The following is a 16,905-nucleotide window of genomic DNA, read 5'->3' on the forward strand; positions in this document are numbered from 1 at the left end:
CTGTAGATAGTTGTTAGCCATCATGCATGTGGTTGCTGGGAATTGAACTCAGGACCTCTGAAAGAGCAACCATTACTCGTAACTGAGCTGAGTCATCTCTCCGGACCCCTCCATTCCTCTTCTTAAAAAAGAAAAAAAACAAAAAACCTTGTAACTGTCTCAAAACAGAAACAAAAGAGTCAGACATTGTTGCACACTATAATCCCAGTACTTAGAAAGTAAATGTAGGCAAATTAGGAGTTTGCCTGGGCAACAAGATATTCTGTCTTAAAAACAAACTAATGGAAGAGACAGATTGGCAGTTTTTATCTGTAATTCCAGCTCTCAGGTGACAGAGGCAGAATTAGTCCAAATGTGGGTCCAGCCCAGTATACACAGTGAATTATTGTCCATCCAGAATTACAAAGGAGATTCTGTCTCAAAGTAAAGATAAAGTAACAGAAACACTAGGATGCATCTTCAGGCTTTGCCTGGCATGCAGGAAGCCCTAGGACAGTGAATCTCTGCTTTCCTCACCCTGAGATCCTTTCATGCAGCTCTAACCATAAAATTATGACATTGCTCTTCATAGCTAAAGTTTTTCCACTGTTAGGAATCATAATGTAAATATCGGTGTTTTTCAAATGGCCTTAGGTGAAGCCTATGAAAGGGTCATTCAACCCCAAAGGGGTCACAGCCCATAGGCTGAAAATCACAGCCCGAGATCCAACAACCAACCAAACAAACAAAGAACTCCACCAAAAACAGGAACAAAACTAACAGGGAAGGAGAGAAGGAGGCCTGACTTTGCAATGGTGCACAATTTCAGTCTGAGATGGACCGCGATGACAGCTACTGAGTGGACCTGAACGTTCTTATAGCTCTGCACTATAAACCTAAAATGGAGCTGGGCATGTGGCATGCCTTTGCGAGGCTGAGGCAGGAAGACGCCAGCGTGGCTACAGAAAACCTTTCTTTATTTTTTATTAAGATTAAATAAAAAAAAAAAGGAGGCTAGGGGTGGAGGAGCATGTCCTCAGTTTAATCCCTAGCTCCTCCCAACAAACAGAAAGGAGGAAAGCCACAGTGCACAAAGAGGCAACAGAAAAACATAACAACTGGCAAAAACACAGCCAGGTTTCTTAATTTTTGTATTTTTAAAGGAACAAAACAACCAAGGGCTGGAGAGATAGCTCAGCATTTAACAGCACTTGCTGTTCTTCCAGGACTCAAATCTGGTGTCCAGCACCCGTGTCTAATAGCTGCTCCTAACTGCCTGTATCTTCAGCTCTAGGGGATCCAATACCTCTTCTTTGCTGGCACCTGCATTCGTGTTCACATACCCACACACACAATCAACATTAGGGTTTTTAATTTAAAAAAAAAATGAACAATCAAGAGTCTGGAGAGACGGCTCAGCAGCTAAGAATTCTTGCTGTTCTTGCACAGAACCCAGGTTCAGTTCCCAGGACCCACAAGGCATCTTGCAAGCATCCCTAACTCCAGCTCTAGGAGGTCCAGGGCTCTTTTCTGGCCTCTGCAGGCACCAGGTATGTATGTGGTGCACGCACATATATGCTGGCAAAACACTCATACACATAGAATAAAAAGTAATATATTTTTAAAGGCTGAACAATCATCTCTGAGTTGGAGGCCAGCCTGATTTACAGAGCAAACCCTATTTACAGAAAAACCCTACTTCAGAAAACAAACAAACAAAAACCCCAAGCCAACAAAAAGACAAAAAGCTTGATAACCTAATGAAAAAAATACATAAGGAGGCAATTCACAAATAAAGATTTCTAAATATACCTTAAGCATAAAGATATCTTCAACTTTACACTCCCACACCTCCCAGCCCCAGACAGGTCACAAAGATTTACCTACCTCTGCTTCCCACGAGCTGGGATCAAAGGTGTGCACCACCACTAGCGACTCAACTTCACCCTCAGAAAAGAGGTCAGTGGTGTAGGGCTCTGCTCAAAGATAGTGTTAACTCACATGTGTCAAAGTCCCAGGTTTGATCAGCACTGCCAAGGAAAAACAAAAGCTGTAACACCTTCTCCTTCTGGAGATAAGGAAAAACAAAAAACAAAAGCTGTAACACCTTCTCCTTCTGGAGATAAGGAAAAACAAAAAACAAAAGCTGTAACACCTTCTCCTTCTGTCACATTCTTAACAGCTGTGCCATCTCTCCAGCCAGAAGTTACTGTCTTTCTGTTTTGAAGGTATCACTCTGTAGTCCAGACCTACCTCAAATTAACAAGCCTCATGCCTCTGCCACCAGACTGAAAAAGGCATTTTCATACTTTGCTGGTGAAATTCCAAACTGATGTAATAATTTTCAAAGAGAATTTGGGAAGATTTCATAAAAGCCACAAAAGTATTTATCCTTAATCTGGCAGTCTCACTTTAAACAGTTTAAACTGAAGATGCAGCTGTGATAATAATGAAAAGGCGATCTGTTGAAACATTGTTTATAATAGCAAATAACCACTGCCCACAGGCGAGAGCACGGCTGAATAAACTACTTGATCTACACCATGAGTGAAGCTTCAGTGGAGCAAGGATTCTTTAGCAAGCAGCACAGTCATGAGCAGAATGCACCCTTACTCGAAGAGAGCAAAGTTCAGACAAAGGTGAGAAAATGGAAGCAATGAAGAGGGGACACTTCTCTGAATGTCTTTTTCCTCCTGGTCTGCCTTTAGGACCAAGCCAAGGCTTCACATACTTAAACGAACCTGGCATGCCTGCTTTCTTTTCCTTTTGCAGTACTGGAGATTAAATCAGGACCTCATGAATGCCCAGAAAGTACTCTATCACTGAACTACACCTCTTAGCCCCTGCATTTCAAATGACTAATACAACCATACCATAAAAGCAGAAAATAACAGACAACTTTAGAAAACAATATTCTGACTACATGCTCAAGCGCTAAAGATAAAGACTACATACAGATACTGTGCAATGCATAGCAAATATGCTTCCCATAGAAGCATATATTCTAATATTAACAGTATTCTAAAATTGAGCAATTAAATAAAATATGTTGTAGATAATTAAAGCTAGGCTTTCCATCACTAGGGAAACAATGAATCGTGAAATGAGGATGATGAGAGACAGACTGGAGGTACCACTATGAACTCAGTGTTTAATACAGATACAGACGTGTACATACACATACATACATTTGACTGTCAATGAAGCAACACAATTTAGTGAGCACCCTAACAATCAGATCTTAGCTTCTAATGATAACTGTCTGCTGAAAAAAATGGCTAAACCCAGGATGGTGACCCAATCCCAGCCCTCTGGAGGCTCAGACAGGAACATAAGGAAGTCAACATCATTACTAGTTACATAGCCCATTGTAAGGCCAGCCTGAATTACAGGAGACTCTGTCTCAAAACAAATAAACAAACAAAACAAAAGCCCAGAACTGGGCAGAGAAAGCAAAAGAAAGATGAAACCAAAATGTCAGGTGGTGCCAGAACATACACAGGGGCTTAAAAACTAATGTCATGTCAAAAAGACATACCAACATGAGGTCTCGGAGTGCCCAAAAGTCCACTGGCAACCAAATACATTATAGTTAGAATCCAAGATACAATGAATAGCCTGTGTGTGAGAGAGAGACAGGGTCTCCTTATGTAGTCCTGGCTGGCCTGGAACTTGCTATGTTGTGCATGCTGAGCTCAAACTCAGAGATTAGCTTGCTTGTGCCTCTGGAGTGCTGGGATTAAAGGCCTGTATCACTATGCCCTCTATAATAAAGGGTAGTAAAATAGAAAGGAATATCTTCCTTCCATAAAATTTCAAATAAAGGAATACAGAATGAGTGAAAGAAATTGAAAATTCTGAGCTGCAATCTCTCTATGAAGTTACTGGCGCAGGGCAGTGATGGCGCACACCTGTAATCCCAGCACTCAGGAGGCAGAGGCAGGCGGATCTCTGAGTTTGAGGACAGCCTAGTCTACAAAGTGAGTTCCAGGCCGGCCAGGGCTACACAGAGAAACTGTGTTTCGAAAAACAAAACAACAACAACAACAATAATAATAATAATAAGTGTGACAGCCAAGTGTGGCTACACTCCTATAATCCAATAAGGAAGAAGGCTGAAGCTGGAAGGACACAAGAGATCAGCTAAAATACAGCCAGACTGTATCTTAGGGGAAAAAAAAACACTGGGAGAGGGTGCCTAGGAGATGCCTCCGTGGGGAAATGCTTGTCATGTAAACATCAAGACCTGATTGTGGGTCCCCAGACCCACATAAAAACTGAGCACAGGACACATCCCTATAATCCCTGGACCGTACAGTGACAGAGGACAGATTCCTAGGGCTTGACGGTCAACCAGGCAGCCAAATGGGTGAGTTCCAAGTTAAGTGAAAGACCCTGTCTCAATAAACTGGGTGGAGACTCTGCATCATGCCCTCCCACACCAGCAAGTGTGCCCCTCCACACACAACTGAAAACTAGGAACAATGGAGAAATGCTTTCCAAATTCTGACAAGAAAATTATTTTTAACAAGAGAATTTTAGTCCCATCTAAGGACTAGCAACTAAAAACAGAAGTTCCCAGACAGGTAATTTATCAAAGTGTATACTTCCCATATACCTTTCTCAAAGAGCCACAAGACAAGAAGTACCTTGACAAATGGAGTAAATCAAGAAAACACCGGAACTAGGGATTGTGGAACCAGGCTCAGCACTTGCCCAGCTTGTGCAATGCCTTGTGTTCACTCCTCAGTACTTGAAAATAACAATAAAACTAGAGGCGGGGAGGAAGACAAAGAACACTAAAAGAAAGGCAAGGGTACTGGCTGGGGAGATGGCTCCCTGGTTAAGAGCACTTGTCCTATTCCTAACACCCACGTGTGACTCACAACCATTCATAACATCCAGGGGATCCAGCACCCTGTTCTGATCCCCATAGGCACCAGACAAGGATGCAGTGCACAGACATGCAGGCAAAATATGCATGTACATTTTTTTTTTAATCTAAAAGAAAATGGGGGGGGTGAGAGAGCAAAAAAGAAAAGTTGTATAAACTGGGCTTGTAATCCCAGCATTTTCGAAGCTAAGACAGGGGATCACAGCAAGTTCAAGGCCAGCCTAATCTACACAGCAAAACTGCCAGGCTGAACAAAGGACAGGATTTTAACATGTAGGCGCAAAAGCCTCCTAAATGGGTCAATACATAGATCAAGCATATCTCAGGTAGGTGCTATTCTAAAGTCCTAGCACACAAATGCCATCTCATGAGAGAAACCGATGACTTCTCCTTCTTATACCAGAATTTTCTCAATAAGCACAAGGCATCTGAGTGACGGGGTTTCTTGGATGCTGCACACTCAAAGCACAGATTGCGGTTAAGCTCCAACCACACAAGATTCCGGTTTCTCTCCTGGCACCCTTCTCCGTACTAAGCTTATTCTGGACAAAAGGCTTGAAAGCATAATTAAGGAATGCACCATGTGTCCTGAATATTCTTAAATGGCGTTTTAACCAGAGCCCTCCCCCCAAATCCATTCAGTTATTCCATCTAATTTGTATAGGTATAAGAACATGCCTACGTCCAGGTGGGGAATTAAAAAAAACAATGGCAGGGTAGAGTTTCAACTCAGCTTCTCTGGACTCCTGAGTACAAACTCTCATGACCGTTCTGCTTCCCACTTCCCCCAAGAGAACGGCCCCACAATGGAATCGAGGTTAATACTGCCCAGCACAAATAGAATAATAAAAAAAAGTAGCCTCCCACCATCCTAAAGGCCAAGAGTACCATGCATGAGCACGGTGGGAAGGCACCAAAGCAAAGAGCAAGCAGCAGAGCTGTCACATCAACTCAGACCCCTCGACTTCCGACTCGGCAGCAGCTGGGAGCCTGACAGCGATCTACAGGCGCAGCCTTCCCTGGCTTCGGAAGCAGCGGCCCGGGGCGCTGGTTTTCTGCCAGTCTGGATCACCAGGTTCGTGCTGCAGAGGAAGAAGGAGGGCCGTGGTCCCTGGAGACCAGCGCCCACTAGGCGGCCTGCGTGCGGGCCTCGGGCGGCGCTGAGCTGGCGGGGAAGGGCTGGTCAGCAGTGCTGCGGACGCCTCCTGGCCTGCGCTGCCCCGCGGCCGCTTACCTGCGTCCTTAGCTCCCGGCACCTGACCCGCCTGCCTGGACGAACGCTGCAGCGGCCGGGACTGCTGCCTCGCCCACGCCCGGAGAAGCCCAGCAAGCGACCCAGGCTCCGGCCTGCTCTCGGCCGGCGAGGCTGCCGAGCTTCCTCCCAGCCGCTGCACGACACCGGCGCCCGCTTAGCGCGTCACCTCCTTCCTCGCCTTTCCGCCAGAAGCTCCGCCCACGCCGGGTGAGAAGGGCGTGGCCAGAGGCGCCTGCTGTTAGAGGCTGGGTGTGCTCCTGCTCCGACCAGCCTGTTCCGCTAGGGAGGATTTGGGGGACTGCAATCTGGAGCGGCCCAGGCGTCACAAAGCAGGTTTCCGACTTCTGCTCATTAACGCTCTTCCAGCTTTTAAGGTCAGGAAGGCTAAAGCAGACCACAGCTGAGCCCTCACACTCCTGCTCTGGAATGCAGCTTAAGTTCAGGCCCAGGCTTTCCCACACTACTTTCCCATGCTGATCTTACCCCTTGGTAATGTAAATTACTTGTTTAGCATTTTTCCCAGGAGGGCAGAGCCTCCATCTCGGTCCTGACTGGCCTGCTTACCAGAACTCAGGAAGTCTACAGTAAAATTTCTTTTTTCAGACAGTTGTGAGCTGCCATGTGAGTCTGGGAATTTTACCCGGGTCCTTTGGAAGAGCAGACAGTGATCTTAACCACTGAGCCATCTCTCCCGTTCCAAGGGATCTCATACCTTCACACTAACGCACATAAAATAAAATAAAATTATTTATTTAAAAAAAAAAAAAAAACTCTTTCTGTTAGGGTCCTTCAGTATTCATCCAATGAACTATTTGTTTAAAGATAGAGTCTCACTATGCAGCACTGACTAGCCTCAAACTTGGATCCTCCTGCCTCAGTTTACCTACCAGTGTGCATTGCCACATACAAACAATAAAATTGTTGCGGAAATCTTTGTAGAATAAGCACTCCAACACTAATGGAAGAGGAAGAGAAGGAGAGGTCCCTGGTGAACCTAGTCAGGACAGTGCCTGAAGAATTTGAACCCAGGTACAGTTTGTGTACTCACTCTATGGTCTAAAACCAACAGGCAGGCAGGCAAGAGTTTACAGAACAGAACACGGAGGGCCAACGACCCATTGTTTCAGCAGGTTGTTTTGTTTGGGGAGCAGGGGGTAAATAGGCAATACAAAAGAACCCTAATCTAAATAACTCGGTATCTAATACTTTGGTCTTCAACCTTGTTCTACTTCACAACTACTTTTCACTTTTCAGTGGTGGTAGCACATGACTGTAATCCCGAGGTGGGAAGGCTGAGGTGGGGGGATTGCCACGAGTGTGAGGCCAGCCTGGTCTACCCAGCCAGGCGATGATGATTACTGTCAACGGTGAGCTTGACTGGCCTAAGGAGCGCCTAAGAAGGTGTTTGATTCCCCACACCCACATCAGGCAGCTCACAGCCACCACCTGCAGTTCAAATACTAAGGGAAGCGCCCTCCTCTGCTCTCCCAGGACACCAGCGTGCACTTAGACACACACACAGACACTAAGACACACACTTATATAGACACATACATACATTCTCAAAGAATGAAAATAATCCCAAAAAATCTTAAAAAAATAAAAAGGTGAAGAGGCAGGCAGCTCCGAGAGTCTTTAAGTACTAAGACTAGGCCAGCCCGGAGAAACTGAATGTGTTTGGACACGCAGGCATCACTTGGACAGGTAGGGTATTGTTTGGACAGGTAGGTATTGCTTGGGGTGTCTCTCCATAGAACTGAAAAGAGACTAAGTCTACCTTCTGAGAGGAACATAAAAATGGGGTGAAAGGTTTAGAGTGGTCCAGACTCTTTAATGCTGTAGTAATCGGAAGGGCCTCTTTGACCTTGGAGAGTGTTGGCTAGGTTAGGAGGGGTCCAAAGATTCTGTATGATGCCCATGAGTAGCCTGGTAAAGAGGTTTGGCTATGACTTCAAATTCAGGAATCCCAGACACAAAGGTCACTTGCTAAGCCCAGGAAGGACGGAAGGTGCTATTTAGGTTTGTTTGCTTGTTTGTTTGGGGAGGGTATGTTGTGGATTAGAGTTTTGAGATTCATCATGGGAAGGGGAGTCAGGGTGACCAAGGGTCAGTTACATAGGGGGATGCTCTCTGGGCCTTAGGGAACACCAAGTATCCCAGGTCAGTGAAAATTAAGGACAGTAGAGTTGTGCTGTAGAGACAGTTCAAAGAGATGCAGCAAAGAAGAGTTCCTCAAAATATTGGAGGAGAGTGCTGGGAGCAAGAGCCTGGTCAAAGAGATGAGAGCTATCAGGAAACCCCCGAGGAAGGATGGTCCAGGACATTTGGGTGTCAGGGTATGGCCAAATAAATGTGAAAAGGTCTTGACCCAGGACTGAGAAGTGAAAGGAGGAAGGAGGGGTAGAATGGTTTACAAGTTGAGTGTATAGGAATTCCAGCTTGGTGAAGCAGAGGTAAGTTTTGGCTAGGTGGTAGATGTCTAGCTTTCAGACTGCCAGAATGGAAGTGTTGGTCGAGAGTTTGTTGGCCATAAAACGTGGACTTTGAGGAGTCTGATAAATAAAGGTTTGTCCCCACTAAATAAAAAGATAAAAAAACTGTAGTTTACCCCACTGGGTCCATTAGGAGTAAGAGATTTGGACTTGGCATAGAAAAGTGGAGGGATCCTGTAGTTTGATTAGAGGTATGATGGGTATAGACTGTGGGGGAGAAAGTGTCCCAGACCCAAAGATAAATGGGGGTAAGAGAGCTGTGTGGGTATTCTGAGTGGGAGACCGTCTGAACAGCAGAGAAGGGAGGCTGCTTTGCAGGAGTTCAGTGATGGAAAGGTGATATGACCATGGAACTTTTCCAGAATGTTCCATACCAGGAGAGGGGTTAGATAACTGGCAATAATGAAGAATGAGTGGGAAAGGTTGCATAGTAATGGACCAGTTGGTTCCATCTAGAAAAAGGGAAACTCAGTGGAGAAAACGCCTTTATCAGATTGGCCTGTAGGCAAGTCTGTGGGATATTTTCTTGCTTCCTGATGATTTGTGTGAAGGTCCTGGCCCTTGGTGGGTGGTGCTATATATGGGCGAGTGGATTTGGCTTGTTTTTAAAAAGCGAGCTGATATGGAGAACAAGGCAGGAAGCAGCATCCCTCTGTGGTCTCTTGCTTCAGCTCCTGCCTCCAGGACAGGTCCTGACATCCCTCGATAACTGGAAACTGTAAGATGAAGTAAACCCTCTCCTCCCCAAGCTGCTTTTGATCACTGTGTTTGTCACAACAGTAGAAAGCCACTAGAGCAGAGGGGGTTGATTTGGGTGATGTGGGGATTTTCATGAAGTAACTGAAAGAGCTGTAGAAAAATAAAAGTGGAGACAGATATACAAAGGTAATATCAACAGCCTCAGGTATTTCCTGCTGTAAAATATTTTTTAGGGTCCCTTTGAATTTGGAAGTCAAGTGTACCTCCTCTGACCAGCAGTGGCCATTGTCAAGAGTGTACTGTGGCCATGAAGTGTTAGAGTTGAACTTGAGATATTTTAATTGACTTAATAGAACCTTTTAGGTCCAAGGTAGATAAATCAGGCCATGGGAGAGTTTCTGAGCATATTAGAGAGTTTTTGGTACGTGGCTATAGGGAGGGATTAGAAAAGAGGTTGTTTTTGTTTTGTTTTTTCCTAACAGGAAGTGGGTCCAGAAAGAAAGGGCATCCTAGCTGGGCATGGTGGTGCACGCCTTTACTCCCAGAACTAGAGAGGCAGAGGAAGGAGGATCTCTGAGGCTAGCATGGTCTACAGAGTGGGTTCCAGGAAAGCCAGGGCTAACAAAGAGGGACCCTGTCTTGAAAAAACAAACAAACAAACAATAAAATTAAATAACAAAGAGCATTCACACAAGTTAGAGACTCGGTGCTATGCCTGCCTGCTGAAAGGAAGGGGCCCGCTGATCCCCATGAGGAGAGGAGCAGCATGGTCAGGGGAAAAGCTGCGTTTGGCACCAGTGATTCTGAGAAGTCTCCCTGGCGGATGAGTATAATGGTGACAGTCACTGATGAAGCTGCCTCAGAGGGAAGGCATACGAGGAGCCAGGAAAGATGGAAGAGGAGTGGACAACAGGAGGTTCCACATCCTGATTCCCCATGTCAGCCACCACATGCAGGGTCAATAAGACCAGACCAACGAGAGATAACACCTCAGGACACCACTGGCTTTTAGGAAAAAGACCTGCAGACTGGGCTTCTAGTATGTGACCTGGAGCCAGGTAGTAATTATAGGGCAGAGAAATGGAAGTGCGAAAGGACTACACTTATTTATTTATTTGCTGTGGCTGGTCATCGCTATGGGTATCTAAGGAAACAAGATGAACAGTGGGCTAAAGAATGGCAGGATCAAACATCTCTTTTGGGCAGCCATTACTGGGGGAAGAATCTAGACAAAGGACTGTCATTGTGGATGTACTTTACAGACCGTCAGTGGCATGGCTAATATACACATGATGGGGGGGGGGAGATTAACCAAATTCTCAGCTGGGCATGGTGGTGCACTCAAAACTGTCTCAAAAACAACAAAAAACAAAACAAAACAAAAAAAAAAAAAACAAATGGAGGAGGAAGAAATTCTTTTCGTCAATGTTTTTTCAGCCATCTTGTCTCTGAGGGCAGGGTCTGGCAGAACAGAGCCAAGTTTCTTGAGTCATTTGAACTCCATGAGGAATAAAACCTTGCAGAACAGGGCTCACCTCCCCACCTAGATGAAGACAGTGGTTCTCAACCTTCCTAATGCTGTGGCCTTTTAATACAGTACCATGTGTTCTGGTGACAAGAAAATTATTTTTGTTGCTACTTCATAACCATAATTTTGCTACTGTTATGAACTGTAATGTAGAATATTTGTGTTTTCAGATGGTCTTAGGCCACCCCTGTGAAAGGATCGTTCAACCCCCAGGTTGAACACTGCTGACCTATGAGGTCAGCACTGCCTCCTCACAAATTGATAAACAAGCAATTTAACAATGTATCCGAGCAGCTTGCAGGGAGGACTGGGGCTGACAATAACTTTGGGATGGCCTGGACTCCCCCTTAACCAGGACTGTTTACTTACGCACAACCGCTCCCCTCCCCCAGGATTTATTTATTATGTATACAATGATCTGTTTGCGTGGGCACCTGCACACCAGAAGAGGACACTGAAGAGTTTATGTTAGCCTGAATATAACTCCGTTTTGACATAAAGATCTTGACTGGGAACTGAATTCAGGCACCAAGAAATATCACAGAATGTACACCTGGCAGAAAACAAAGTTAACTCTCCTAGCAACAGCCTCCAGGAAATATAACAGAATAAATGCTTTATAGAAAATAGAGACAAACTCCCTGGCAATAATCAATGAGAATCGGTTGGGAATCGGGTGGGGAAATTCTCCCCAACGTTTCAGATATGGTTTAGAAAAATAGCCATTGGGATTGTATGCATTAGCCATTGTGATTGTGTGCCTCAGAAAAGGTCACTCCGCCCTGCTAAACTTCACCCAATTCTGTAAAGCCAAGGCTTGTCTCCCCTGCTTGCTGCCACGGAAACCCCCTGCTCACAGACTTTCCCTTTAAAAATCCTGTTCACTGAGAGCTCGGGGCCCCACTTCTCTACTGCTGCGTCAGTGTGACTTGGGTCCCGAGTTCTAGCACTCTCGTACTAAAGCTCTCTTGCAATTGCATCGAGTCTCCTGGTGGTCTCTGAGGGTCCTGTGAACCTGGCATTACAACACCAGATCTCATTATAGATGGTTGTGAACCACCATGTGGTTGCTCGGGACCTCTGGAAGACCAGTCAGTGCTCTTAACCTCTGAGCCATCTCTCCAGCCCCAACTGCTCCCTCTTTAAACCTAGCCCTCATATCAGGACCTGGAAGGTGAAACTGGGTTCTCAAATACAGATGTGGGTAAGTGGCTGCAGTCATTTATTTCTCTTCTCACTGTGGCCACATTGAGAAGTCTCTGCTTTTCACTGTCTGGTGTACTGGAGACAGAAGGCATAGCCTAGCTTTGAAGGGCTGCTCAGACAAAATTTTGTCCCAGTCTTAGCCCCTTTTATAAGATATTTGTGTTGCAGACAAAGGATAATCAGAAGGAAACTTGGGAAGGACAATTTCACTGCGTCATGACTGTGCACACCTTGTAATCCCAAGTGCTACTTGGGAGCTAGATCTGGAGTTTAAGGTCAGGCTGGGCTACTTAAGACCCTATCTAAAAAAGAAAAAGAGAAAAAAAGGAGAGAACAATAACAAGAGTAAAGCAACCAGTTTATGAGTTTATTGGGGTTATGTTGCAGGATAATTGATCCCATTATGAACCCCAGGATTGTGAACTGTAAAAAAAACAAAAAACGCTTTTTCATTGTTTGGTGTGGCTCAGCCCTAATACACACCTTTAACCCAAGAGTTTTCTGTACAAAAAGGATTTAATAAAGTTAACCCTAGGTCAAGAGGCAGAGCAAGAAACCAGCTGATAGGAATCAAGTAGAAAGGAGGGCTTTTGAGAGACAGAGGTATTTAAGACAGCATGAAGGAAGAGGAACTCTTTGTCTTTTAGCTTTGGGCTTTTTCCTCCTGGGCTGCCGAGTGAGCTAGCAAACTTGGGCTTTTTTTTTTTTTTTTTTTCTTTTAGCATTTTGGCTTTTTCCTTTAGGGAGGTGAGCTGAATAGGAAGGTTAGCTGGGTGCTTTCTCTGGCTCCTGAGTCCTCATTGGTAAAATCAACGGTTTGAGTTTTTTTTTTTTTTTTATAATAAGGTTAGTTGCAGGAGTGTGGGTGAGGGGTTACTTATAGGAGCGGAAATGACTCAAAGACAGCTGCATCACCAAAGCCCATGAGTGACAGTTTATGAAATCTGGAAACCTGAGCACCACACAGCCTGCAGACAGCTTGACAGGCTGGAGAGTGTCTCTTTTCAGGCAGCTCAGGTGGTCCAGGTGTGTCACACAGCAGTCCTTCTTGGGGAGGGTGGAGCCTAACTTGATTGGCTGAGTTGGACTTTTGTGGTATCCTTACTTTGGTCCGTCCCTGTCGGGGAGTGTATGTTTGTCTCCACCTCCCTGGGAATACATGCACCACACATGTGCATACGCACACAGCATCCTGGTTAGCCATGTTAACCTGATACAATCTGGAGTCACTGGAGAAGCCGGATGGAGAATTCGATCATGGGTATGTCTGTGGGGACTCTGTACTGTTGATTGATAAGAGGTGGCACAGCCCACTCCAAGTGGCACCAGCCATCAGCAAGCACTGAGTGTGCAAGTAAGTGGTGTTAAGAAAGTTTTTATTGTACTTCCCTCACGAGTTCCCTGGTCGGAGGTAGTGCTGAATGGAATAGCTCCTGCCTTCAGCCACCTTGAGCTCCTGCCCTAGCTTCCTTCAAAGACAAGACTGTGACTGGAAGTCTAACAAGAAACCAATCCTCCTTGGGGCTGGAGAGATGGCTCAGTGGATAAGTGCACTGTCTGCTCTTCCAAAGGACCAGGGTTCAATTCCCAGCACCCACATGGCAGCTCACAACTGTCTATAATGTGCATTTCAAGGGATCTGGCACCTTCCCACTAAATGCACATTAAATAATAAATTAAAAAAAAAAAGAAACCAATCCTCTTCCTCCTGTAAGTTGCTTTTGTTTGGTGTTTAACTACAGCAAAAGAAATTAGAACATAAGAGTCATTTTTGTCTTTGTTTTTTAAGATTGAGTCTCATTATGTAGCTCTGGTTGTCCTGGAACTCACCAAGATATACCTGCCTCCAGGGTTTCTCTGGGTAACCCTGCCTGTCCTGGAACTCTCTGTAGACCAGGCTGGCCTCCAATCACAGAGATTCCCCCTACTTCTGCCTCCTGAGTATTGGGATTAAAGGTGTGTGCTACTATGCCCAACCTCACTTTATTTGTTCATTTGTTCGTTCATTCATTATGATTGAAGGGAAGGTTTTTATTGTAGACACAGAGAAGAGTACAGCATCTGGAAGAGCCTAGAGCAGGGAAAGTAGTAGACTAAACATGACCAGTAGACTGAACTGGGCACGAGAAAAGAAAAGTTGGGAAGACGAGAGAGGAAAAGAGAGCAAAGAGAGGGCAACGAGCCGAGAGTTAAAGACTGGGTTTATGTAGCCCTGGCTGACCCTGAATTTAAGAGATCTGAGTGTCTGCCCTCTGAGTGTTGCAATCAAAGATATAAACCACCACACTTGGTTAAGGTGTGCATGCATGTGTGTGCGCACGCGCGCACGCCCACGCCCATGCAAGCACTCAAGTGCCTGCGTGCATTCGTATTTTTTGTGGCTCAAAGCTCAGAAGAGGGCATTCTCCTGGAGCTCAAGTTACAGGCCTTTACTGGGATCGGAACTTGGGGCTTGGTTGTGTAGCAAGTGCTTTTAATAACTGAGCTATTTCTCCAGTCAAGCTTTTTGTTTAAATCTTTCGAATGCTTTAGCACAATCGTGCATGGCTTTACTTTCACGACTCAGGAGGCAGAAGCAGGTGCTATATATACTTAGTTCCAAGACTGCCAGGATTATGTAGACTGTCTCAAATAAGAAATTTGCAATTGTACACCATGTATGTTCTGTGTGAGTAGTTACATGTAAATGTGAGCACCTGCTTTACAGTGATCAGGTGGAGGCCCTCACCTTCTGCCTGGGGACAGTCTCTTTTTCCAAAGAAAACAAGTAATTCACTTGAAACAGGGTCTCCTTTTCTGCTGTGTGCACCAGACCACGGAGCCCCATTAGCTTCTAGGACTGGCCTTCTCCACCTCCTGCCTTTGTCATCCTAAAAATGCTCCAGCTTATACATCAGCCTTTTTATTTTATTTTTTTAATAAAGGAAAGTACTGTTACATACACTATTTTTATTCATATGTATTTTATTTTATATTTTTCAAGACAGGGTTTCTCTGTGTAGCCTTGGCTACCTGGAGCCTACTCTGTAGACCAGACTGGCTTCAAACTCAGAGATCCACTTGCCTCTGCCTCCCCAATGCTGGGATTAAAGGCTTCCGTTAATACTGCCCAGCTTCATTTTATTTTTTATACATCGGTGTTTTGCCTGCAATATCTGAGGGTATCAGATCCCCTGGAACAGGAGTTACAGTTGTGAGCTGCCACGTAGGTTCTGGGTTGCCTAGCAACCTATGATAGCATGTGTCGCCCACCAGGTAGCCACACCTGGTAGGCGTGGTTATGTTGCACCTTAAAAGGTTCAACCAGCCACTTCCGTCTCTCTTGTCCTCTTACCTTCTCCCCTTTCTCTTTTGGGGAGGGGGTCCTTCCTTTCCCCTATGATGTCTTACTTTCTCCTTCTCTCTCTCTCATCTCCACCCAATAAACCTCTTTCATATAAAATCTGCTGTGTGCATCATCATTTCATTTGGTCCTAACAGAACCTGGGTCCTCTGAAAGAACAACCAGTGCTCTTAACCGCTGAGCCATCTCTCCAGCCCCTTACACATCAACTTTAGTTGTTGTTTTGTTTTGTTTTTCAAGACAGGATTTCTCTGTGTAGCCTTGGCTGTCCTGGATTCACTTCGAAGACCAGGCTGGCCTCAGAGAAATCCACCTGCCTCTGCCTCCCAGAATGCTGGGATTCCAGGCATGCACTACCAGGCCCAGACACACATCAGCTGTTATGTGGGCTCTGGGTATTTGAACTCAGGCTCTGTTCACAGTTACTTTATCCCACTTGGCCATTCTCCCACCCAAGTTTTTCACTTTTATTTTGAGTCAAGTCAATTATGCCCAACATGACACAAGTCATTCAGACAAAAAGGGCTGGTAAAGGGCCAGAAAGATGGCTCAGTGGTAAATGTTCTTGATGCTCAAAGAGTTCAATCCCCAGAATCCACAGGGGGAAAGAGAGAACAGACTCCTGCAAGTTATTCTCTGATTTTTCTTTCCTTTATCTTTTTATTTTTTTTAAGACAGGGTTTCTCTGTGTAGCCTTGGCTGTTCTGTACTGGAGCCCAGGCTAGCCTTGAACTCAAGAGATCTGCCTGCCTCTGCCTCCCAGAATACTGTGATTACAGGCATGTGCCACCATGCCCAGCCTTCTCTGATTTCTTGATGGCATGTGCACACATGAAAAAACACACACACACAAAACAAAAATAAAATAGCTGGTAAACTTAATTAGGAAGTCATTGCTAATGTTGGCAAGAGTGGTTTTGCTGAGATCAGAAGGAAATGGGACATCAAAGAGAAGCACATAGTAAGTCTTAGAAATAGTTGGTATCAACCACTAAGGCACTTTCAACTGTTCTTAGGCAAATGCTCTGAGAAATGTAAAGAGCTAGAAGCTGGGCATGGTAAGTGGTTCTCCCTGACCCTGTCAAAATACTAGTATGTTCTTTGAAAACCTTATTTAAAAATTTTTATTTATTTATGTGCATTAGTGTTTGTCTGCCTGCAGAGGGTGTTAGATGCTCTGGAACTGGAGTTACAGACAGTTGTGGGCTGCCATGTGGTTGCTGGGAATTGAACTCCGGTCCTCTGAAAGAGCAGCCAGTGCTCTTAACTGTTGAGCCATTTCTCCAGCTCACCTCTCCCCCCCACCTTTTTTTTTCCCCCAGGACAGATTTCTCTGTGTAGCCTTGGTTGTCCTATAGATCAGGCTGGTCTCTGCCTCCCAAAACGCTGGAATTAAAGGTGTGCGCCACCACCACCTGGCTGAAAACCTGTTAAGATTTTTCAATATTTATGTTTTTATGCTATTCTGGTAAAAAGTGGAAATTTAAGAAAAGAAAATGGACATTAACG

At 45.1% G+C, this 16,905-nt stretch overlaps 1 protein-coding gene across 3 annotated transcripts in view; it reads right to left on the bottom strand.

Moving 5' to 3' along the window:
- Positions 1–6,324, bottom strand: part of Senp5 (SUMO specific peptidase 5) — a 46,815-nt gene extending 40,491 nt beyond the window's left edge. For 2 of the 3 annotated variants that reach the window (XM_060370206.1, XM_021645126.2), the window contains exons 1-2: positions 6,108–6,324; positions 1,867–2,009 (exon numbers count right to left, since the gene is read on the bottom strand). The gene's annotated coding sequence lies outside the window, so the exon portion shown is untranslated. The remainder of the gene's footprint in view (positions 1–1,866; positions 2,010–6,107) is intronic. The other variant, XM_021645127.2, reaches the window with a different exon arrangement.
- Between the last annotated feature and the right edge of the window lie 10,581 nt (positions 6,325–16,905).

This window comes from Meriones unguiculatus, chromosome 17, assembly GCF_030254825.1.
Source record: "Meriones unguiculatus strain TT.TT164.6M chromosome 17, Bangor_MerUng_6.1, whole genome shotgun sequence".
NCBI classification, from domain to species: Eukaryota; Metazoa; Chordata; class Mammalia; order Rodentia; family Muridae; genus Meriones; species Meriones unguiculatus.